This window comes from Coenobita brevimanus, unplaced genomic scaffold (genome assembly GCF_032717465.1).
Source record: "Coenobita brevimanus isolate Jiangsu-jjx unplaced genomic scaffold, ASM3271746v2 jjx.HiC_scaffold_217, whole genome shotgun sequence".
Lineage (NCBI taxonomy): Eukaryota > Metazoa > Arthropoda > Malacostraca > Decapoda > Coenobitidae > Coenobita > Coenobita brevimanus.
In genome coordinates this window covers 47,814-74,976 of record NW_027643072.1, presented here as the reverse complement: position 1 = coordinate 74,976, position 27,163 = coordinate 47,814, and the positions used below count along the sequence as shown (strand labels likewise).

The 27,163-nt window shown below is 41.5% G+C and overlaps 1 pseudogene; it reads left to right on the top strand.

The window, feature by feature from the left end:
* Positions 1-27,163, top strand: part of LOC145389798 (mediator of RNA polymerase II transcription subunit 24-like) — a 73,446-nt pseudogene that overhangs the window by 8,253 nt on the left and 38,030 nt on the right.

Below are 27,163 nucleotides of genomic sequence, written 5' to 3'. Positions count from 1 at the left end.
TGTGGGAGAATATCCCCTCAGGTGCGTCGTCATTTATTCTTCCACAATTTCTCTCCAATCATTTCTATCACGCGCAGCCACTCTTCCATGCTCAACAGACATCCCTCTCGCATCCAACACTCTCTTCACACTATTCATGGTTTTCCTCTCAGCCTTACACCTCTCACATCTGATTGGATGATGTTATTTGGATATGTAAAATCCATCCTAGACAACTTACCAGCTAACAAAGCTCCAAGTCCAGATGGAATTCCTCCAATTGTTTTGAAAAACTGTTCCCTGAACTTGCTCCTGCTGTAGCTAAATTATTCAGACTATGCATACGTACCTCTTCATTCCCTGATTCTTGGAAAGAAGCCAATATCCACCCAATTACGAAGAAAGGAAATTCGTCTAACCCCCCTGATTACAGACCAAGAGCTATCATGTCTTCTCTTGGTAAAGTGTTTGAAATTGTAATTGATAAGCACATAGGTAAACATCTTGAATCCAGCAGCTTGATTATTGATAGACAGTATGGTTTTCACCACAAAAGATCCGCTATTGATATACATAATTTCCTGACTCATGTGATCCATCAGTCAGTTGACCAACTTGAAGAAACTTTTGCAGTAGCCCTTGATATTTCTAAAGCTTTTGACGGAGTGTGGCACCGTTCCTTGCTATCGAGACTCCCTTGCTATGGCCTAACATCTTTTGTTCCTCTGATTTCCACATATCTGAGTAACAGAAAGATAACAGTTTAAGTAGTTGATGTATATTCCCATTTCCACTTGATTAATGCTGCTGTGCCACAAGGATAAATTTTGGCTTCAACCCTATTCCTAATTCAAATGAACCCTTTTGCACACGGTAAGTTTCGGTGAGTTTTCTGGCTCACGATTTTATTCCACCCCCCTCTCCGCCAGCTCCCCTGTGCAACTATGAAAACATGTATTCTGGCCTTATTTTTGCCACCCAAACATATGTCTATCTATCTATCTATATGTATACATATACAGTAAAAGTCCATTAATCTGAATGGCAGTGGACTGAGAATCATTTGGATTATCAGATTTTTCTAATTTTGAGGTGGGACCCCAGAGACAATTTCATGTTTAAACTGAAATTTTACCTAATGGATCACTTTTCATTCACTCATAATACAATATGACACATATTAACATTATGTAATACACAAATTTTGTACTTAATAATGTTTACTGAAGACACGAACTGTAATTGGTAAATTAAGAGATGTTATGGGTTTCTTAACGCACCTGTAATGTATAGTGTTGAAAACAGCAGTTGTAGGCAGGTAAATCCAAGTAAAGAGAGTAAGTCCAGGATTATTAATAATATGCACGTATTGTCAAAGCACAAAAACTTAATATGTATTACTGTGGAAAATTCCTTAAACATACAGTACAGTATACTGTATTTCACTTTGTTTGTCACTTTCACTCATCGTCCTCAAGCATCTGCTTAGGACTACCTGTTTCTTCTAGAGATCCTTGAGGTGCCTTCTTTGGAGTGTGGGTAGGTGGTCTTGGGTAGTCATCAGTGGATGTACCTGAATGGTTGCTCATGCACTTCAGCTACTCACAGCTATTAGCCTGCCTGACAGTCTGGGCACATTTCTTGTGGAACTCATTTCACAAGATATGGAATTTGGTCACCTCATCCCCATTGTAATGATTATTTTGTTCAATGAAATGCACCAGTTTATCAAAGTATACAGAAGCTTCCTTCCATGAATCCTCCATGACAACACTGCCTGGCACTTTGGCACATTTGGCACCCAGTGGAATGTTTTAAGTTTGATTTTTTTTACTTTTGAGAGTTTTTGTCAGCCTTCTTCAGAAATTCAGAATACTGTATTGGGAGTTTTGGATTATCTGTGTTTAGATTAATGGACTTTTACTGTATATATATATATATATATATATATATATATATATATATATATATATATATATCTATATATATATCTATATATATATATATATATATATATTATATATATATATATTATATATATTATATATATATATATATATATATATATATATATATATATATATATATATATATATATATCTATATCTATCTATCTATAGCCCGACGCCCCAATACCGCAAAGGGTAGCCACAGACAAAACGCCTCCAAGTCACTCTGTCACCCACCATTTGACTACCCTCCCCCCAACTCACCCCCCCCTCCCTCATATACCTCTCAACTCCATCCCTCCACCTCATCCTCGGTCTACCCCTCCCTCTCCCTCCCTCCACCTCACCTACATACACCCTCTTAGTCAGTCTTTCATTCTCCATTCTCTTCACATGTCCAAACCACCTCAGTGTATTTCTCCTAATCTTCTCAACCACATCCACATCCACCCCACAACGTTCCTTCACTTCTTCATTCATCAACCTGTCCCTCCACGTCACTCCACATGCTCCTCTCAAGTAACTCATTTCCACTGCTCTCACTCTTGACTTGTTCCCCTCTTGCAAGGTTCACGCCTCACTATACGTCAGAGTAGGGATCACAATACTATCATGCAGTGACTTCTTAACTTCCATACTCACCTCCCTATTTCTCATCACTGCTTTCAGTGTACCAACAACCTTCCTTCCCTGCTGTACCCTTTCACGCACTTCATCCCCCAAAGTTCCATCCTTACTCATCACACTACCCAAGTACTTGAATGCACTCACATTCTCCATATCCTCACAATCCAACCTCACTGCACACTCTGTGACTTCATTCCTCTCAAACACCATAACTTTACTTTTGTTTACATTAACTTTCAGATTCCTCCTCCAACACACTGTCCCAAATTCATTCACCAAACCTTGCAACTCCCATTCATCTTCACTCAACAATACTGTATCATCAGCAAACAGCAACACCGGAAGCTTCCAAATCTCACCCTCATTCATTAGAGCCACCCCCACATCCACTGCCCTACCTTGCACCTCCTTTACAACCCCATCCATGTATATATTAAACAGCCATGGAGACATCACACAACCCTGTTTCAGTCCCACATTGAGATCAAAGAACTCACTCAGCTCACCATCCACTCGCACTGTAGCCCTAGCTCCCTTGTACATACTCTTCACAGCACTCAGCAATTTCCCCTTCACTCCATATATTCTTAATACCTTCCACATACCTTGCCTATCTATTCTGTCATAAGCTTTCTCCAAGTCCATGAAGGCAGCATACACTTTCCTTCCCTTCTCTCGAAACTTCTCCACTAAACGTCTTAGAACAAATATCTGATCTACACGCCCTTTTCCCTTCGTAAATCCCCCTTGTTCTTTTCCAACTAGCTCCTCTGTCATATGCCTAACCCTATCAATGAGTATTCTACCATATATTTTATCAGTCACACTAAGAAGGCAAATACCCCTGTGGTTACCACATACTTCTCTCTCCCCTTTTCCTCTGTATAAAGGAACAATTATACCTGATTTCCAGTCCTCTGGAACCCTTCCCTCTTCCCAAGCCAATCTACACAACTTCCATATCCACTCCACAACAATCTCACCCCCATACCGCAGCATTTCACCACACACTTCATCAATCCCTGGGGCCTTTCCCAACTTAATCTTCATCGCTTCCAGTACTTCCACCCTACTGATCTCTTCCTCCCTCCTCTCATCTCTTCTTCTCCCAGCCATTCCCCAACCACTTATACGTGCACTGCTCTCACTCTCTACATATACTGTATATATATATATATATATATATATATATATATATATATATAAACACACAGTATATACACAAATATATATAGATATATATATATATACACATACTGTATATGCATATATATATATATATATATATATATATATACACATACTGTATATACATATATATATATATATATATATATATATATATATATATATATATATATATATACATACACATACTGTATATACATATATATATATATATATATACTCATATATATATATATAAGCATTTACAGTGCTCGTCAAAATTATCGAGCGCCTACCGCTGGGCGCGCAGTACTTATGGCCAAAAAAAAATCACCCATTTCTGGGGGTAAAAATTGAGCCACAAGTTTGCGGCGCTAGCATGACGTTATGGTACCCTGAGGCCTTCCGACGCGCTGGTTGGTTCCCGCCTCAGTTGCCCACGGGCTGCCTGAGAGAGAGGAACTCTGCTGCGTCTCCCTCTCTTTTGGCGCCATTTTTTACCGAGTGTCCCGCAGTGTTTTGGCTTTCACCATTTTGTTATGGCACCTACCCATGAACTATCGAGTGAAATCATATCCCAGATCATTGCTCTAAAGGAGGCAGGCCACCAGACAAAGGAAATTAGTGAATTGGTTGGTGTGGCTCGATCGACAGTGCGTCGGTGGTGCACGTGGTTTCGAGTGGAAAACAGTGGTGAAGTTCCCACAAAGAAACTGAGGCCTGGTAGGCCTAGGAAAACTTCCCCAAGGTCTGTTAATGTTTTAAAACATGCAGTGGAGTTTAATCCTCGTGTGAGTGCAAGGAAAATAAAGGAGAGCAACCCGGAAGTGTTTGGTGAGGTGTCTGTGAGAACAGTGTCTCGTAGGGTCCATGAACTTGGTTACACAAGTCACAGGCCTGTGAAGAATCCTCTTCTCACAAAAAACCAGTGACTTCGTAGGCTTGCCTTTGCTAATAAATATCTTAACTGGGATGAGGAGCAATGGTTGTCAGTGTTGTGGTCTGATGAGGCAACGTTTAGTGTCACCTGTAACAGAGGAGCACGTGTGTACCGACGCAAAGGTAGTGACCCACTTGACCCACGGTATGTAGAGAGCACAGTTAAACATCCTGATTCACTCATGGTATGGGCTTGTTTTTCTGGTCAAGGTTTGGGGAAGCTTGTTGTGCTTCTGAAGAACATAAGAGTGAATCAGGATGTTTACCTGGAGTAAAGGATACCCTATGAAGCACTAAAGGTAAATAAAATGCATTATTTATATGTTTTTTGATTGTTGAAAGGTTTGTTTCGTAGGAGGGACGTAGGGCGCTCGATACTTCTGACGAGCACTGTAGTAAAAAATGACCAGCTGGTTGACTAGGTTGGGTTTCACCAGGCCACCTGTATTGCTGGGCCAGGCAACCAAAGATGTACAGTATGTTGCTTGCCACAGGGTGCAGTGTGAAGCATTGCTAAAACACTAGGCAACTTGTCTCTTTAGCTGCTCAGTATAGGAGGCCACTTACAGCAGACATGTGGGGGGGGGGGGCTACATCTGTGTCCTAAGACGACTAGGGCAGGGAACATCAACATTAGCTGGCTCCCTTACCTGGTGATGAAGGGGGAGCACTTGGTTCACAAGACTGATGAAGATTAATCCAGTTGCCACAACTAGGTCACCAAAAGAAAGGTTGTCGATGACCATGCTTCGAGCCCCATCACCATTTTAACCCCTTCTTTACCGAAAATGTGTTTTGATGTACCCCCGTACATCGCCAGTAAACACCCGTGAGACACCGGGACTGCTACCGTTGTACGCTGGTACACCCTCTAATGAATGGCAGCTTATGGGCCTCAGGGGAGCCCAGTAAGGCTGTTTCTGAGGACCTCGGGTTAGCAACAGCTCTGTGTTTTGACAACAAAGACTGTGACGAAGTTCTGACGAATTCTGACATCATAAGATACATCATGACTGAGTTACAGTGGCACCAATGGCTTGCTCACTCATCTGTGATGTAACCTCTTTTAGACCAATCATTATTTTATTTATAATTTTTACTACAGATATCGTACTATATTTTCTGCTGACATACGGCAAAGTTTACACCCCTTGGCCTGCCTGAGAGAGTCAGTTACCATGCACTTGAGCACGAGAGAGGGTGTACAGGATATTTTTCTCTCATGGCGTCTCTGGCAGATTCCGATAGTGACGAGTTTATTCCTCACGAGGATACTTATTTAGATGTATCAGATGATGATGCAGCAGTGTCTGATGTGTCAGTAGATGACTGTGATCCTGAAAATGATAGCGAAGTTGATGTGAGTGAGGAGGAGGAGGAAATTAGTAGGGAGCTTAGTGACGCTGCATTCTCGGCAACAAGTGGGTCAAGGTCGCCATCACCATCACATGTGTCCACACACTTCATGCTCAGCTTACAAGGTAAATAAATAAGCCATCCATCTGTGCAGGACATTTTTTTCAAGCCAGTTTGTACAGTAGTTACCTGGATAACAGTACTTTAGCATAAGATATGTAAACTTATATACCGTAATGATTTATTTAATAATATTTTTTTATTACCAACATCATGCTGGGTTTATGTGATCATCAGTATACAAACAAATAAAAAAAGAGTGAATGGTTTCGACTTGGCAAAAAATATACACTATCCCTCACACTACGGGAGGGGGAGCTATCAGGTCGGTATGGGGGGTAAACATAATGTTTACACTGGGGGGAGGGGTCGGGAAAGAAGGGGTTAAGGTAGTTGACTTCAGTGTGAAGCACATTGATGTGTGTCCAGTTTCACTGAGCACCGTTGAGAGGATGGTCACATGGAGAGGTTGAAGAATGAGAGGTTAACTCTGAGAGTGTGAGTGAGGTGGAGGGGGGAAAGGAGGGGGAGACTGAGGATGAGATGGAGAGATGGAGTGGAGAGGTACTGTAGGCCTATATGAGAGGGGGTGTAAGTTGGAGTGAAGGCAGCATGATGGCAGAGAACAGTGACATGGATGTGATTAATCTGTGTCCACCTTTTATGGGATTAAGGTGTCTGGCAATAGATATATGGATAGATAAACTGATAGACTATGTTGATAGATTTTCCAGGTTTTGTACTTTTCTCTCCTGTTTCAGAATCTTTCCCACTTCATAGTAAGTGGAGGAAAAATTGAATTTCACTGATGATGATCTTGATTATTTGTTATTGTGCTGTACCTGACAGTATTCTGCAAGCACCAGTCTGATAGTATTGTAATAATACTTTTTTTGTCACTTTCAGGGTCTGAGCACTGAAGAATTGTTCGTGGAATTATTGCGGAGTAGTTTTCTGGGTCTGAGTTGCCCAGAGTATCAGCCCTACCAGGAGCTGAAGTGGGTGGGCTTCACCTTCATCAAGGTCCCCTCCATCCTCAATACTATCCACCTTACGTTAAATGGACCAGGTTAGCCCTCTCTTACCATCAGCTCTGCTTTGGTTTGTGTGTGTGTTCTTACATAATTGTTCTTACCTAATTGTATCTTTACAGTAATGAGTCAAGCTCATACTGTCCCATGTCTTAAGCCATTTTTATCGTACATATCCTTAAATTTATGAATTGTCTTGGCACACACTATTTCATTCGGTAGTGCATTCCACTGATCAATTGCCCTATGTAGGAAACTAAATTTTCTTACGTCTTTATCGCCTCTCTTTTTATGCAGTTTTTTGCAGTGTCCTCTTGCTGATACATCCCTATAGGTTATGTAATAATTTATGTCTATTTTCTCCTTCCCTAATATACATTTTTATTGCATAATCATGTCTCCTCTTTTCCTTCTCTCATGTAGTGTAGGTAGATTCAGTTTTTCTAGTCTTTCTTCATAACTTAGATCCCTAAAGCTTGGTACCCATCTTGTAGCAGCCCTTTGAACTTTTTCAATCTTATCTCTGTGTTTTTGGAGATGAGAATTCCAGACTACTGATGCATACTCCAGGGTTGGTCTCATGAATGATGTTATTATCCTACTTAGCATGTCTTCATTTATGTATGTGAATGCTATTCACATATTTGCAAGCAGTGTATACACGTTCCGTACCTTCTCACTGATGTGGTCAGCCGAGATAGTCTGTTATTGATAATCACACCTAGGTCCTTCTCTCTTTCTGGTGTGTGTAGGGTTTTACTTCCTACCGTATAGTCCCAATCTGGTCTTTTTCCACTTTTACCAAACTTGATTATATGACACTTGTCCACATTGAATTCCATTTGCCATGTACTACTCCATTCATGAAGTTTATATAATTCTTCTTGTAGCTCTTTACAAGAGTCTGCATTAGTAAATCTCCTTTGTATTTTTGCATCATCATCAAACATATTTAGATAGCTTTCATTTCCAGTGTTGCTATCTGTATCATTTATATACACTAAAAACATAATTGGTGCCAGCACTGAGCCCTGTGGAACTCCACCAGTCACTTCCCACCATGATGAGTAATTTCCCCTTAGTACTGTTCTCATTTCTCTTTTTTTGAGAAAATCCTTTATCCAACAATACTGTTTGCCTTGGATTTCTCCTTGATGGTACAGTTTCTATAAAAGTCTTTGATGTGGTACTGTCAAATGCTTTCTTGAAATGTAAATAGATACACTACTGTCCACACCTCCTTCTCTTTTCTGTAATGTTTCTGTTACTCTGTCATAGTAGCTCAACAGATTAGTAACACATGATTTTCCCTTTCTGAAACCAAACTGTCTTTCTGTTATAATACTGTGTTGTTCTAGATGATTTCATCCATCCATCCATCATCCAATCCTACATTGCCCCATGAGGAGCGTAAGAGCCCGGGGCTAGGCAGTTGCTCCCGACATTTAAGATGAAAGTGACTAGATGATTTACCCAAACTTTTCTTATCAGCTTTTCTAATACCTTGCTTACAACACTGGTTAGTGATACTGGTCGGTAGTTGAGTGGATTTTGTCTGTTCCCTTTCTTGAATAAGGGGACAATGTTTGCTTTCTTCCAAATATCAGGTAGTTTACCTTGTCCCATGGTATCCTTGAAAATTAAAGATAATGGTTTACTTAACTCCTTTGCACATTCATGTAGAAGTGGTATGTCTCTCTCCTGTACCATGTCAATTGCTCATGAGTAAAAGCTCAACAAGTTGGAAACTCATAACCTTCCACTTCTAAATCCAAACTGACATTCAGCCAAAATATTAATCTCTTCTAGATATTTTATCCATCTGTCTTTCAGGATTCTCTCACACAATTCTGCGACCATGCTGGTTAGGGACACTAGTCTATAATTCAGGGGTTCTTCCCTGTTTCCTCGCTTATAAATTGGTACCACATTTGCCCTCTTCCATTCTTGTGGCACTTTCCCCTCTTCCAGAGAACACACAACTAAACTGTGAATTTTATCCGTCAGTTGTTTTCTGCATTCCTTCAGTACCCAATTAGAAATTCCATCTGGTCCTGGGGCTTTCGTTACATCTTGAATTTCCAGTAATTTATACACTTCCTGTACCTCCACTTATATTTCTTTTATCACCGGTACATTTCTAATCACTCTCTTCTTCCACACACTCCTTTTCGTTTCATTTTCGTTTCATTTTTAAAGGCTCCACCATGCTTGCATGTGTCGCCCTTGGTCACCTAATGGCGGCTTTCCACACTGCACGATCCATTGCAGCCTCCCTGTTCATTCCCTTAACCCTGAGGTAACACTTAATGACCTCGTCCCATTAGTGAAAACCGATTGGAAATATATATTTGTTCATTATTTCGGCTTGCACTGCTGCATCTTTATAGACCTCTCCTTCTACTTTCAGTTTGGTGATTCCTTCCTTTTGTTTCATTTTGCCATTAACAAATCTATAAAACAGTTTGGGTTCATCCTTACTTTTGTCTATTATACCTTTTTCAAAATTCCTTTCTTCTTCTCTACGTATTCTTGTGTATTCATTTCTAGTTCTTTTATATTCTTCCTTTGTTCTGTTGTTACCTCTCTTTCTCCGGTTGTTCCACGCCTTATCTCTCTCTCTTTTTGCTGTCATACACCTTCTATTAAACCACTCCTTTTTCCTGCTTTCTTTCCCTCTTACTCTTGGTACAAATTTTTCCACTCCCAAATTATAGAGGTCTAGAAAGATATCTCACTTCCTCTGTATCTCTCTTGTTTCTCTGAATTTTCTCCAATCCGCATTTTCGAAAAATTTTCTCAATCCTGTAAAATTTGCTTTCCCAAAGTTGTATCTCCCCTGCCTATAAAGCTCGTCTCTTGGCTCCACGTTCCCTATTTTCATCTGGAACTCAATGACCACATGATCACTTTTTCCTATAGGACAGATATATTTCAGTGATTCTATTACACTGGGTTCTTTGGTAAACAGTAATTCTAACCTTCCTGGTGTGTCCTCACCTCGGAACCTTGTCTCTTCTTTGACCCATTGCGTCATCACATTATTCATTATTACATTTAATAATATAGTGCCCCACGAATCTTTGCTGCCCCCTGAGTCCCATTCTTCCCAGTTCATCTCTTTACAGTTAAAGTCACCCACCAAAATTATATTGTTGCTTTTCTCAATTATTTTTTGTAAATAACTGGCCATATCTGACAACATTTCCTGGTATTCATCATCACTCCATGCTCTTGTTTTAGGGGGAACATACACTACTGCCAAATCTCGCTTGTTATTCTCTCCAGTTTCAAATCTCATATTTATCACTTTGGGCCTGCCTTCTCCCATTTCCACAGTATCTACATTGATGTTGTTCTTCACTACTATCATCACTCCTCCCTCCGATTTTTCTTTTCTGTCTCTTCTCCACGATTTGTATTTACCATCTCCCATATGAACATCAATATCTTCTCTGAATTTGGTCTCTACAAAGCACATAATATCAGGTTCATGTACCCTCAAAAAATCGTTGATTTATAGTCTTGCCGATATTAAACCATCAACATTAATATATGTCCCCTTCACATTATTTTTTATGTTTTTATACCTTCTTTTCTCCTTCTCTCTGTCAGTACCCTTTTCTTAATTTCTGATCCATGACTCTCCAATAAAACACTGCCTTCTCTTCCTCCGTTCTCTGCTCGTTTTTTACCTTTGCTTCCTTTACTAACTCCTTTATTTTGGCTCTTTCTTCCTCATTTGCATCTCTCCTTATCCAAACATTTTTTTAACCCTTCCTTGTCTGATAATTTCCATGTTCTACTGATAATTTTGTTTACTTTTGCCTGAGACTTATACTTTACCTTCAATGGCCTTGTCCCTCCTTCCTTGTACTTTCCTAACCTAAACACCTCTTCAATCTCTTCTTGAGCTTCGTTGTTTTCCTCCATGACTATTGATATTATTTCTTTAACCCCTTAACTGCGGGGCGTCACTTTCGTGACGCATGGGAGCAAGGGATCATACCGCGGGGCCTCACTTTTGTGATTCTGTGTTATTTTGAATTTGCCCGGACTTTCAAGTGGTGGCTTGTATCATTTATCAGTACTGCCAATGTCCAACACTAGTCAGCACTCCTAATCTCATCTTTACTCCCATCCATTGTTGACAATTTAGCCATTTCTCCCCGTTCTTGACTCCCCTCCCTACCTCCCCTCCATTACCCTCTCCTCTCGCCTGCCCAGCCGTGCTGCGCTAAGTAAGTCTTCCCTGGAATTTTCCACTGATTTTGTCCATTGAAATAAGCCCTATGCCCTATTCTTATACCAAATAATATATACAAAAAAGAAATAAGGTAAGTGATAGTGCCATACACCTGGAATTGGCTAATTATCACCTGACAACACCTCACGTGCACTCATTCGCTAATTTTCGCTGCTTATTTCCCCTTGAAATATGCCGTATAATCTATTCTCTTAATAAAAATATATATAAGGAGGGAAGGGAGAAGCCAAAGTGATATTTACATTCACCTGGAACTACCTAATTTATTATGTATTGTCTAGATTTGCTGCCAATCATTTCATAGCATATGTATTAGCAGCTGTCACCAGGCTGAGATTAGCAGCACTGCACTTCCCCTAGGCAGGCCACCACACACTGTATTCGGTTTACTGTCGTCTTTCAAGGTGAATGCACTTCGGATTCGCGCCTGTCCTATTCTGCCGCTTTTGAGCCCCATGCAAAGGGCCCTGTGACCTCTACCCTCTACTAAACCTCGTGTGGAAAAAGGTAAAGGGTTAAGTAAGTGGTGTGGAACGTGAACTGGCTAATTTGTCAATGAAAATGATAGAGAGTGACTACAATCTTTCTGGTGAGTAAAACAGTGCAAGTGGAAATGTAAATAATGTGTAAACAGCAAGTGAAAGCAATGAATGTAAATATAAGTGAACAGTGGAAAATAGTTTTACAAGTTACTGCAAGTGACAGTGCATAAAAGTGTAAGTAAAATATAAATGTAAATAATGTAAATAAAATAGAGAATGTGAATAGAAATGTAAATAAGTAGTAATATAAGAATACAAGTATATATACTAGGAGTAATGAAAGTGAAAGTGAAAGTAATGAAAATGAAAGTGACAGCTTCACTCTCTATGCTAGTATACACGAGAAAGTGAATGCCTGGAGTGAAATAAACTACTAGTACTGTACTGAAAGAAGCTTTTCATTCATTCATTCATTGTCAGACACCATGTATCCCAAACGGGGTGGCCAAGGGCTTAGAGTACTTGTATATAAATATTGTAAAGTAGTAATATAAGAATACGAGTATATATACTAGGAGTAATGAAAGTGAAAGTGAAAGTAATGAAAATGAAAGTGACAGCTTCTCTCTCTAGCTAGTATACACGAGAAAGTGTATGCCTGGAGTGAAAATAAACTACTAGTACTGAAAGAAACTTATAGATAAATATTGTATATATAAATAAGTGTAATAAAGTACTAGGAATATAAAGTGTGAGTGTGTTTATAAATAATAAATGACAGCTTCGCCTCAGAATACCATCGTGGAACCAGCATGGGAGGAAAGCTCGTATGCGCTCGTAATTTACGTTGCTTTCACAGTGTTTTTTTTTGGAGTATATTTTCCAAACTACTTGAAATTCATAGAATAGTGTTTGTAGTTATAATATCAGGCAGTGGTAACCATATTACAGAGTGTCGGGAAGTGTAGAGTGGAGACTTCGTTACCCAACTTCAGAAGTCTTCACAAGTCTTAAGGTAGTCGACGAAGGCTCAACAAACATCCCAGGGGAAAGCTGAAGGTATGTGCCATATGCATATGTAATTATAATATTCTAGGACTTATAACTGATTTTTGGCAAATATTTTTAAAAAGTCAGTCAGAATGTGAATATCCCCTCGTGAGGTGCACGGACCGCCTCCGACATGCCCGCGCATAAGGGGTTAACCTTACTCAGTTCTTCTCTTTCTCTTTCTGATCTCTTTGTCATACGTTTTTCTTTAACTCCTGAAATTATTACACATTTTTTCTTATCTGCTACATCCCTAACTAAAGATTCTCTACTTCTCAGCACCCTAACCACTTCTCTCTCCACCTTTTCCTTGCTTTGTTGGTGTATAATCTCTTTCAAATTTACATTTCCCTCTTTCTGAATTTTCTTCCACCCCTTATGTTGCTCCTTGATTTCTTTAATGTGTTCATCCTGTATTCTTCATTTGGATTCTTACTCATCTAGTTTGCTTTTCATCCTATCTCTTTCATCTTCCAACCTCTTATTCTCACTCTTAAGCTGTTTTATTTCTTTTGAGGCTGATTCATTGCTCACTTTTAATTCAGTAACGTCTCTTTCTTGTTCGTCACTACGTGAACAAATTTTTTCCAGTTTATTTCGCAGACTTTTGATCTCGTTTTCCTGCTCTGTTGTCCGTTCCTGTAGCTCTGTAATTACTGCCCATACCTTTTTTATCTCCTGGACATTCGTCTCTGCTGTTTTCTCTACACCTGCTATTCTTGTTTGGTTCAGCTTAATACTTCCATTTCCCATGTCCTCTTCAGAGAAGCCCTGGAACTCTCTCTCACTACTTGTAAACAATGCACCGTCCCTTTCCACCATGAATCAACCATATGGAGGCTTTCTATTTTCGCTGTATCTTGTTGTTTTTATAACCGAAACCGTGATTTTTTAACTACTGTCCGATGGGACCACCACTCATGCCCTCATTAACTTAATCACAAATAGGCTAGTCTTCGTTTTGTCACTGATTCAGAGATTATTTCTCCATGATCCAGGAGGAGCTCCGTCTCTATCGGCTTCCTGCGTGTGTGTGTGTGTGTGTGTATTTACCTGTTTGTGTATTTACCAGTTTGTATTTACCTACTTGTGGTATACAGGAATTGAACTAAGCTTGTGTTGTCCTGTCTCCATATCTACATTTATCTAGTCTAGTTTTAAACACATGATTGTTTTTTTGCCTGCACCACCTCTTCGTCTAAGTCATTCCAAATACTTATGCTTCTGTTCGGGAAACTGAACCTTTTAAGATCATTAAGACATATACTTTTCCTCAGCTTAAAGTCATGACCTCTTGTTCCTCCATCATCCAACACAAAAAGATCATCTCTACCCACTCGTTCCACTTCTCATACATTTCTAATTATTATCAAGTTACCTCTTTCCCTTTTCCCATCCAGTGTTTGTAACTTCAGTTTTTCCAAAGTCTCCTCATAGGTGAGTTCCCCTAAGCATGGTATCATCCTCGTTGCCATCCGTTGAACCCTTTCTAGTTTATCAGTATGCATCTTCAAATTAAGTGACCATACCACAGCTGCATACTCTAGTCTTGGTCTTATCATGGTCACCATTAACTCCCTCAGCATTTCCTCGTCCATATAATTAAAAGCGACTCTCATGTTGGTAAGTAATCCTTGAGCTCTCCAGTGATTCTGTTTGTATGCTTTTCAAGTTATCCTGAATAATGATTCGCAAGTCTTTCTCATCTTTTCTTTTAATATTATCTCATTGCCCATTTTATATGTCCAGTGCGGTCTTTTTTTCACTCATTCCTATTTCTGACACTTAACACTTCTTGGCATGAAAATCCATTTTCCAAGTCTGGCTCCATCTGTGGAGTTTGTCCAAGTCCCCTTGCAGTTTTTTACAACTATCAGTACATTTAAAATGTTTTGTGGTTTTAGCATCATCTGCAAACATACACGTGTAACTATTCAGACCCTCTGGCAAATCATTTACATATATCAGAAACATTATTCTGGTTAATATAGAGCCCTGGGGTACTCCACTCTTGCACGAGATCCAGGAGATTTTGGTCCCAGCAGCTTTCTTGGCTTATTATATCTAGAGTATTCCAATTTATATTTGTATTAAAATCTCCAGTTAGCATAATTCTTTCCGATTTCTCTTTCATTTTATGGAGTAATGCTTTTAAACTCTGAATTGTACTCTCTGCCAGGTCCTCATATTTGTCTCTTTCCCATGTGTTTGATCTGGGTGGCATGTACAAATTGGCTACAATTACTTTCCTTTCAGATGTATTGATCTCTTCTGCAATCAGTTCTACTTGTGAGGGTATATCTAGTTCTATTTCTTTGACTTTTTGTTTTTTCTTAGTTAATATTATAATTCCTCCTCCCTTTTTTAAGTTCCTATCTCTTTTCCATATATTATATTCCTCTAAGTTTAGTAGGTCATTTGATATCCTTGGTGTTAATTTTGTTTCAGTTAGGCATATTATATGTGGTTCATTTTCTCTGACATAATCAACATCTCTAATAATTTAGTTACAATTCCATCCACATTTGAGTACATCAGCTTAATCATCTTGTTTATATACTTGTCATGACATGGTTCTACTACCTTCCTCCTTTTTATTCCCTCCTGTTTATGTACCACTTTCATACCTGCAATCCTATTACTTTGTAAAAAACTGTATTCTTCTCCTCTTCTGATTTTCCCTCATTTTTTGTTTTTGCTTCCTCCCTCTTCTCTTTCAGTAATTCCAGTTCCTCTTGTGTTAGGCATCTTTTTATCCATACACTTTTGAACTCCTCTTTTTCCATAAGATTCTTTGCATTTTTTAGTATCCCCTCCACGGTGTTTACTCTCTGGAAGGTTACCTTTAGGGGTCTTCACTTGCTTTTCTCGTAATTCCCTAACCTTTTGTGTTCCTCTATGTCTTTACTACAGATTTCCTCTGATACTTCTTTCAATAAGCTCATTACATTTGTGTGTGTGTGTGTGTGTATGTGTGTGTGTGTGTGTGTGTGTCTCTCTCTCTCTCTCTCTCTCTCTCTCTCTCACTAATGCTGGTACCTCTTCCCCTCATTTTTTTTATTTTTATTTTTTTGTCCTTCTATACAGTCATTATTCAACCTCTTACTTCTGTTTGATGTTCTTAGGTTTGTTTTTTTCACCTGTTAAACATATTATATACAGTATGGGCTTATAAGTTGTAGATTGGAGTTACCAGTCATAGCTTGCAGTTCAAGATGATTTACAAGTGTTATAGTGATAACAGATTCATTCACTTCTCAGTTACATATATATATACAGTACTGTTGAACTGGGTGATATTTCTGTATACTATTGAGCCAGTGCTGAACATGGTGTTTAAATTTATTGCAGTTTTGCAAATGCTGAAGCAGTAAATTTTGATCAAAGGTTAATTACGGTAGAGAGTGAGACTCAGTTTACTCTGTGAAGAGCTTCTGCTCTTTGCATTATACCTTTGTATGATGTGAAGAGCAGAAACTTGTAGGGTTTGGAAATGGAAGATCTGCCATTTATTTGTCCCGGATGGTGATTTCCATGGTTACTGCAGCACTGCATCCCATTGCCAAATATAACTGGATGAAACAGACAGAGCAAAACAAAGAAATGCACATGTGAATTATGTCCAATGCTGATTTGTATGTTGTGCTCAGCAGTAGTTAGTGTGGAACAAGCATTAATAAGTTATTAACATCATTATGATTAGCGTCCTATCTCTTTTCTTCTCGCCTGTTTACAAAGATGATATTCACACTTATAGTACAGTAATGCATGTATTCTTGCTGGTGTACCGTAGGTGACTCTGGTAGTGGAGGCGAGTGTGAAGACCTTGCAAAAGCAGTACAGCGGCTCTCTCAGATGACCCTTTTGATGGATCAGGTGGATTCTCGTATCAATTGCAATTGCTTAGAATACCTTCTCAATGAGCTGATCCATGTCAATAAAAACCTCATTCCAGAAAGGGATGCCCAAGCAGTTGTTGCTATCAGGTAGGTTCATAACTTTTGCTCATTAAAGGTAACTTGAACCATGTACAGTACTTGTATACAGTAGGTATATACCACTTTCTTTTTTGTGTCGAAAAACTAAATGCAACACTTCTTCCTCATCTTGAATTCTCTCTTCATTTGTGTATAATGTACAGTAATTGTCTTCCAGCATATTCACCTGAATGCTATTCTTTTGATTCAGCTGAAGGATATGTTTCTTCCTCCTATCCAAATCACTCAGATATACTGTACTCACTTAAAAATTTTATCACTCCCTCACTGGCATGTACGAGAAAAATTGGTTTATGTAGAACAAACCAGCTGCTTCATCAACAGAATAAGCTGTCAGTATTCAGTCTGTATGAGTCTCAGAGTTACCCACAAGTCACATTCTCTGGCCAGCCCCTCCAGTTCAGCAGACCGCAGAATCTTGGGACTCACTGGATACACATGTGACTTTTTCTTAGCATGCAAACAACATTGGTGCAGTGCTCCTACATGAACTGAGGACACTACAGATGCTGGCAGGTGTGAGCTTTGGCTATCAGAAAGAATCGCTGATAATAGTTGACGAGCAATTACACTCAGTCTTCGAGTAACACGGACGACATACTGTACACTGGACAAGGACCGTGGTGCTCAAGCCTGTGTCACTCAGACAATATGTTTGTTTATTTAATGGTTCAGTGTAGTATGACGTCTTACCAAAACTCTTATTTTTACCTCTTCTTACCAACCTGTCCCACATAAATTACCCCCTACTTATACCCATCATCAGCTAAAACATTGAAAGAGCTATAACTTGCCAGCAAAGGTACCCGGTGTTGCCGGGCCAAAAAAGAGGCGAACACTCTAATCTTATTTGTTCTGGTTCAATCATTGTGTCTACTCCAGAAAGACCATGTGCTTCTTGTGGTTTTGAAGGGGGGTTATAAGAGGTCCAGAAACTTTCCATTTCAGCTTTCACAGACTAATGCACAGTATTTGTGTGCACTTGTTTACTCTTAAGCCCCGGTTACACACTAGCGACTTCAAGGTCATGTCTTAGTTGGCTCCCACTCCTTCTGACTGGCCTCGAATCTGCTCTGCTCACGACTGCCTGATGACCGGGCGTGATGTCCTCATGAACATGACGAGATCACGAGGCGACCGTGAGGTGACGGAGCTACGGGTTTTCAAATTTGAAATTTAACAAATTTTTGTCAGCCACAACTATGACATGACTGCCCACGAACGCAAGACAACTGAATGACTTGTTTGGGGGATGCACCCCAACCTCCCCACAACCAACCCATGGGGCGGGGCATCACACCTGGACCACCAGTGACACCCAGTGTGGGGCAGGTCATCACACCTGGACCACCAGTGACACCCAGTGCATCACCATGCACCTCTCCTGTGTTCCACCCACTGTCAAAAACAAGAGACTGCTCATGACATGCAGTCGTAATGTTTTTTTTGTTTTTTTTCCCCCCCCAACAGCATCACGACACGCAACTACCGCATCACGATGCTTCTGATTGAGCTAAGACTGCTTCACGACCGATGTACGACACTCCTGACTGCAACGCAACTGTGACATGATTTTTGGCAAGTCAAACGTTAAAAAATCGTGAGGCCCGACGAGTTGTCCCAGTAGCTCACGAGCACCTGAAAGAGTCCGGGCTTTGCCGGTGAATCAATGGACGATCGATGAGAAAATGCGTTACGACTGTGACTCGCACGGCGGTCGGACCTTGAGTTGCTTGTGTATGACCAGGGCTTTACCGGTGACCCCAAATGACCTTCAACCAGTGACCTCAGATGACCTTGGAGATCAGCCTCACATAGCTTGTGTTGGACCTGGAGGTCATGTGATTCTTTATGCCAAGAATTGGGCTGCTGGGTCCAGTCGTTTGAGCATGTATTGCTGGTGACCTCAAATGACCTCCGACCAGTGATCTCAAATGACCTCAGAGGTCAACCTTACATAGCCTTGGTCCGAACTGTAGGTCATGCGAGTGTCTATGCCAAGAATTGGGCTGCAGGGGTACCTTGCATTGCCTGGGCAGGCACCCTACTGATGTCCTCAAATGACCCAGATCCGAATTTTGACCCTCCCAAAGCCACCCTTTAGTGTCCCTGATTCAGAATATATATGGGTCTTGGGGTCTCTGGCCCTTGATTTGGGTGTGATTGAAGGACAAACAAACAAACAAGCAATGCAGCTCATTTATGTAAATAGTCATTAATTCATTCATCATCTAGTCTTGTGTTGCCCCATGAGGAGATTAGGAGCCCAGAGTTAGACAAGTTCTATCTATCTATCTATTGCCAGACGCCTCAATCCCGTTTGGGGTGGCCACAAACAAATCGCCTCCAAGTCGCCCTGTCCCCCGCCATTTCACTACCCTGCTCCCAACTCACACCCCCCTCTCTCATATACCTCTCCACCCCATCCCTCCATCTCAACCTCGGTCTCCCCCTCCCTCTTCCACCCTCCACCTCACTCACATACACTCTCTTCGTCAGTCTTTCACCCTCCATCCTCTCCACATGGCCAAACCACCTCAGTGTGTTCCTCACAACGCTTCCTATCACATCCACATCAACACCACAACGCTCCTTTATATCCTCATTCGTCAGCCTGTCTCTCCACGTGACTCCACAAGCTCCTCTTAAATAACTCATTTCCACTGCTCTCACTCTTGACTTGTGTCCTTCCAACAACGTCCAAGCTTCACTTCCGTACGTTAGAGTTGGTATCACAATACTGTCATGTAGTAACTTTTTTACTTCCATGCTCACTTCCCTGTTTCTTATCACTGCTTTCAAGGAACCAGCAACCTTTCTTCCCTGCTGTACCCTTTCAAGCACTTCACCCTCCAAACCTCCATCCTTACTCATCACACTACCCAAATACTTAAACGTACTCACATTTTCCAATTCCTCACCATCCAACCTCGCTATACATTCACTGACTTCACCTCTCTCAAAGACCATCACTTTACTCTTCCCTACATTCACCTTTAGGTTCCGTTTCTTACACACTCTCTCAAACTCATCCACCAAGCCTTGCAGCTCCCCTTCATCTTCACTCAACAACACAGTATCATCTGCAAACAACAGTACAGGGAGTTTCCAAACACTATCCTCTCTCACCAGGGCCACTCCAACATCCACTACCCTACCTTGTACCTCTTTTATTACCCCATCCATGTACAGATTGAACAACCATGGAGACATGACACATCCCTGTTTCAAACCAACTTTCAAAGAGAAAAATTCACTTAGTTCACCATCCACACGCACTGCAGCCTTAGCACCATCATACATACTCTTCACAGCATTCAACAACTTCCCATCTACTCCATATATTCTTAACACTTTCCACAATCCTTGTCTATCCACCCTGTCATATGCTTTCTCCAAATCCATGAAAGCCGCATACAACTTCTTTCCCTTCTCTAGAAACTTTTCCACTAAAGATCTAAGAATGAATATCTGATCTACACAACCTCTTCCCTTCCTAAAGCCTCCCTGTTCTTCTCCAACTAATTTCTCTGTTCTTTCTCTAACTCTGTCTATAAGTATCCTACCATACACTTTTCCTATTATACTAAGAAGACAAATGCCCCTATGATTACCACACACTTCTTTTTCCCCTTTTCCTTTGTACAAGGGAATAATTATACCTGACTTCCAATCCTCCGGGACTCTACCTTCCTCCCAGGCCAATCTGCACATCTTCCACATCCATTCTACTACTATCTCTCCCCCATGCTTCAGCATCTCACCACACACTCCATCAATTCTTGGGGCTTTCCCCGATTTAACTTTCTTCATTGCTTCCACAACCTCTATCCTACTGATTTCTACCTGTCTTCTCACCTCCCTCCTTCTCCCAGCCATTCCCCAGCCACTTATACTCGCATTACTTCCTTCCTCTACGTTCAACAATTCCTTAAAGTGTTCTCTCCATCTGCTCACTTTTTCTCCCTTCTCCACTAGTAATCTACCATGTTTATCTTTCACTCCCCTGCTAACTTCACTTCCACCCTGTCTTACTCTTTTCACTTCTCTCCAGAACATTTTCTTACAGTCCCTCCACTTTACACTCAAATTCCTTCCAAATTCCTCATCCACTCTCTTCTTACTCTCTCTTACTAAACTTTTCACCTCTCTCTTCCTTTCCACATATAACTCTCTCTTCTGCCTCTCAACTTCTTCCACGCCCCTATTTCTCATCCATTCATTGTATGCTTTCTTCTTTTGTGCCACAGCCTGTTTCACCTCTTCAGTCCACCACGCTGTTCCTTGCACCCCCCTCCGTCTTCTCTTCCTTCCACACACCACATCACATGCTGCACATATTTCTTCTGTAAATATCTTACACACACCTTCCACGTCTCCCATCTGCTCCAATTCATATTTGCCCAATCGTTCCTCCACTTCTCTCTTATACTCTGCCTTTTTCTCATCCTCTTGTAACCTTTCCACTCTCCTTGTAACTACTCCTTCCTCTCGTCTTTCCCTTCTTCTATTCCTCCATCTTACTTGCATCCTAATTCTGGCCACCACCAAGTAGTGGTCAGAAAGGCCACTCCCCCAACCTCTATAAACTCTTGCATCCAATATACATCTTCGCATCCTTTCATCCACACACACATAATCAATCATTGCCTTCCTTTCATTCAGTTCACCACCCACCCTTCTCATCACTCGCCATGTATACCTGTGGATCATTTTATGCCTGAAGAGGGTATTGGCTATTACCAACCCCCTCCCAGCACAGATGTCCACTAACGCACTCCCATTCTCATCTATCTCAGCAGGCACACCCCACTCACCAACTATTCCATCCACCTTCACATTACCAACTTTACCATTCATATCACCGATCAAAAACACTCTCTCATTCCTTCCAAACTTTTCCATGCACACTTCCACATTTGTCCAGAACTCTTCTCTCACTCTTCTAGCACGATCTTGCGTTGGCGCATACACACACACAATCGCCCACATTTGTATTCCAACTTTCAACTTTACCCACACAATCCTTGACCCAACTGATCCATACTGTCTTATGCTCTTCTTCCATCTTTTACTCACAACTATACACACTCCTTCCTTTGCCCTCTCATTCTCATCTACTCCTGCACATATACCCCATCCATACTCCCATTCTCTCACACTTTCTCCTCTCCATTTTGTTTCAGTTATTCCACATACATCCACTTTCGCATCCTCAAGCACCTGGACAATCTCTCTCTCTTTCACCTCATCATTCGCTCCTCTTACATTCCATGTACACATTACCAAGTCCTTTGTCCGGTCCTGGGTCGTCAACGTTTGGTCAGTCCTTGTCCGAGGCTTCTTGTTTGTTTTTTTAGTTAGTTGTTTTCCGGGGAGGGGCACTAACCCTCCGCCAACCCTTTTAGTCGCCTTTTACGACAAGCAGATTTTTCACCAGTGACCTCCCTCCAGTCCCGACAGATTTTCATAGGTTTTTTTTTTTTTTTTTTTAAACCTCCGTTTTTTATGAGAAACCGAAAATTCAGAGAGAAAGTGCTCACCTGAGCTTAGAAATGCCTGGTACAGATGACCTTCCCTTCATCTGGTACCGTCTTGTATCAAGTCTGGCTCCAGATAAAACGTTTTCTATGAGGGATAACTATTCCAGACCACTCAGAATAGGTAGATATTTATTTATTTGGTACAAATTTATGTGTAGTATAAGAGTATATTGGTTTTCTATCTATCTGTCTATTGCCAGACTCCTTAATCCCGTACGGGGTTGCCACAGACAAATCGCCTCCACGTCGCCCTGTCCCCCGCCATTTCATTTCCCTGCTCCCAACTCACAATATACCTCTCCACTCCATCCCTCCATCTCATCCTAAGCCTCTCCCTTCCTCTTCCCCCCTCCACCTCACTCATATACACTCTCCTCATCAGTCTCTCACCCTCCATCCTCTCCACATGGCCAAACCACCTCAGTGTGTTCCTCCCAATGCTTCCTATCACATCCACATCCACACCACAACGCTCCTTTATATCCTCATGTGTCAGCCTGTCTCTCCATGTGACTCCACAGGCTCCTCTTAAATAACTCATTTGCACTGCTCTCACTCTTGACTTGTGTCCGTCCAGCTATGTTAAAGCTTCACTTCCATACATTAGAGTTGGTATCACAATACTGTCATGTAGTAACTTTTTCACTTCCATGCTCACTGCCCTGTTTCTTATCACTGCTTTCAAGGAACCAGCAACCTTTCTTCATTATTGTACCCTTTCAAACACTTCACCCTCCAAACTTCCATCCTTACTCATCACACTCCCCAAGTACTTGAACGTACTCACATTTTCCGTTTCCTCACCATCCAACCTCACTGCACATTCACTGACATCACCTCTCACAAAGACCATCACTAAACTCTTCCCTACATTGACCTTTAGATTCTGTTTCTTACACACTCTCCCAAACTCATCCACGAAGCCTTGCAGCTCCCCTTTCATCTTCACTCTACAACATAGTATCATCTGCAAACAACAGTACAGGGAGTTTCCAAACATTACCCTCTCTCACTAGGGAGACTCCAACATCCACTGCCCTACCTTGTACCTCTTTTATTACCCCATCCATGTACAGATTGAACAACCATGGAGACATGACACATCTCTGTTTCAACCCAACCTTCAAAGAGAAAAATTCACTCAGTTCACCATCCACACGCACTGTAGCCTTAGCACCCTCATACATACTCTTCACGGCATTCCACAACTTCCCATCTACTCCATATATTCTTAATACTTTCCACAATCCATGTCTATCGACCCTGTCATATGCTTTCTCCAAATCCATGAAGGCCGCATACAACTTCTTCCCCTCCTCTAGAAACTTTTCCACTCAAGATCTGAGAATGAATATCCGATATACACAACCTCTTCCCTTCCTAAAGCCTCCCTGTTCTTCTCCAACTAATTCTTCTGTTATTTCACTAACTCTGTCGATAAGTATCCTGCCAAACACTTTTCCTGTTACACTAAGAAGACAAATGCCCCTATGATTACCACACACTTCTTTTTCCCCTTTTCCTTTATACAAGGGAATAATTATACCTGACTTCCAATCCTCCGGGACTCTACCTTCCTCCCAGGCCAATCTTCACATCTTCCACATCCATTCTTCTACTATCTCCCCCACATGCTTCAGGATTTCACCACACACTCCATCAATTCCTGGGGCTTTCCCCAATTTAACTTTATTGCTTCCACAACTTCTATCCTACTGATTTCTTCCTGTCTTTTCACCTCCCTCCTTCTCCCAGCCATTCCCCAGCCACGTATACTCGCATTACTTCCATTCAACAGTTCCTTAAAGTGTACTCTCCATCTGCTTACTTTTTCTCCCTTCTCCACCAGTAATCTACCATTTTTATCTTTCACTCCCCTACTAACTTCACTGTCACCCTGTCTTACTCTCTTCACCTCTTTCCAGAACATTTTCTTACAGTCCCTCCACTTTACACTCAAATTCCTTCCAAATTTCTCTTCCACTCTCTTCTTACTCTTTCTTACTAATCTTTTCACCTCTCTCTTCCTTTCTACGTATAACTCTCTCTTCCGCCTCTCAACTTCTTCCATGCCCCTATTTCTCATCCATTTGTTGTATGCTCTCTTCTTTTGTGCCACAGCCTATCTCACCTCTTCATTCCACCATGCTGTTCCTTGCACCCCCTTCCATCATCTCTTCACCCCACACACCACATCACATGCTGCACATATATTAGTTTTCACACAGTAATATAGGCATTATGAGCATTATTTCACTCACCAAACCAGTCGAGCAGGGCAGTACTCCCGAGGTGGATGGAAAGCTGATGACAGGGAGTGCTGGAGCTCCCGTTTCATCAGCCCTCAGGACTAGTTCCTGACCATCCCCCTTTGCTGAACTTTTTCAGTGTCTCAGTTACACAGAGAGTAGGCCAGCATGCTCTCCAGTACAAATTTCTCTATCTATCTTCACCAAACTACATGCACAGTACACACTACACTTTCTATTCAAAATTTACCAAAATGGCGTCAGTTCACCTAGCCTCGGAGTCCCCAGGGGGGGGGACCATAAATGCCCCCGCCATCTGCCCCTCTCCCGGTGACGACTCGAGGTGCCTGGAACCACTGTCTGACTCTCTTCTTCTTCATTTCTGCAACATTCGCGGCCTTTCATCTAACTTTCGCTCTGTTGAGCACCACCTCTCCTCCTCTAAACCTCACCTTCTTTTTCTAACGGAGACTCAGCTGTCTGAGGCAACTGACAGCAAACCCTTTTCTGTATCCTCCTACTTTCTTTATACTCATTTCAAAGCCAAAGGTGGCTGTTGTGTATACATACGCAACGACTTATCTTGCTCTCGTGTTCCTGAACTTGATTCTTCTGAATTCTCCACTCTCTGGCTTCGGCTTTCCTGTCATTCTCTGACTAAATATATCTGTGCTGTTTACTTATCCCCTAATTCTACTGACTATCAAAAATTCTTCGACTATCTTACTTCTACGATGGAACACATTCTGTCCATTTCTCCTTTCTCTGAAATCTCCATTCTTGGAGATTTCAATGTTCACCACCACCTTTGGCTCTCCTCTCCTTTCACGGATCCACCTGGTGAACAAGCCTACATCTTTTCTATCCTTAATGACCTAGAGCAGCTTGTACAGCACCCTACCCGTATCCCTGACCGCCTTGGAGAGAGCTCCAACATACTTGACCTCTTCCTCACAACTAATCCTTCAGCTTACTCTGTTAATCTTTTCTCTCCGTTGGGCTCCTCCGATCACAACCTTATTACCTTAACCTGTCCTATCGCTCCAGTACGGCCTGCGGACCCTCCAGGGAAACGTCGTCTCTGGCATTTTGGAGCTGCGGACTGGGAGGCCCTCAGGCAGTACTTCTTTGATTTTCCCTGGAATGATTATTGCTTCCATGGCCGTGAGCCATCTGAGTGTGCCTTGCGCATTACGGAGGTTATTCTCTCGGGCATGGAAGCATACATTCCTTTCTCATATCCTTTGACTAACGCAAGAAAGCCTTGGTTTAATCACGCTTGTTCTAATGCTGTCCGCAACAAGGAGAAGGCCTACAAAAGGTACCGGAGCCAACCCACCCCTGAATCACATAATCTTTACGTTTCTGCCCGGAATCGTGCTAAGTCTGTTCTTCGCTCTACTAAAAATAATTTCATCCATACTAAATGCTCTCAACTCTCCAACTCGAATTCTTCCTGCTCCTTCTGGCACCTTGCCAAAAATCTTTCTAACAACTTTACCTCATCATCCTTCCCTCCTCTTTTCTACTCTGATGGTTCTGTAGCTATTTCTTCTACTGATAAAGCAGATCTCTTCGCACAGACTTTCTCCTCCAATTCCACCTTAGACAATTCCGGTGCTGTTCCTCCATCACTTCCCCCTCTGACTTCCTCATGGCTGACATTAAAATGTCTTCAGTTGATGTATTTTCTGCCATTACTGGCCTCAGTACTAACAAGGCATATGGGCCTGATGGGGTCCCTCCTGTTGTTCTCAAAAACTGTGCTTCTGTGCTTACACCCTGCCTAGGCAAACTATTTCGCCTTTGTCTGTCAACTTGTACCTTTCCTTCTTGCTGGAAGTTTGCTCTCATTCAGCCAGTCCCAAAGAAGGGTGACCACTCCCAACCCTCCAACTATCGTCCAATTGCTTTAACGTCCTGTATTTCAAAAGTTTTCGAGTCAATTCTTAATAAAAAAATTTTAAGGCATCTTTCCTATCACAACCTTCTTTCCGATCGTCAGTATGGGTTCCGTCAGGGACGCTCCACTGGCGATCTTCTCACCTACCTTTCAGACTCCTGGTCATCCTCCTTTCGGGACTTTGGCGAAAGCTTTGCCATTGCACTTGACATCTCAAAGGCTTTTGATCGAGTCTGGCATAAATCTTTAATTTCCAAACTGCCCTCCTACGGTTTCTATCCTTCTATCTGTACCTTCATCGCTAGCTTCCTTTCTGGTCGTTCTATAGCTGCTGTCGTAGACGGCCATCGTTCTTCTCCTAGATCTATCAACAGTGGTGTTCCTCAGGGCTCTGTCCTATCACCAACTCTCTTCCTTTTATTCATCAATGATCTTCTAAGCTGTACATCTAACTCTATCCACTCATACGCTGATGACTCCACCCTTCACCTTTCCATTCGGTTCCCGCAACGCCCATCTCAACAGTTACTTCAAGAAACAAGGGATGAGGCTATGGCACACCT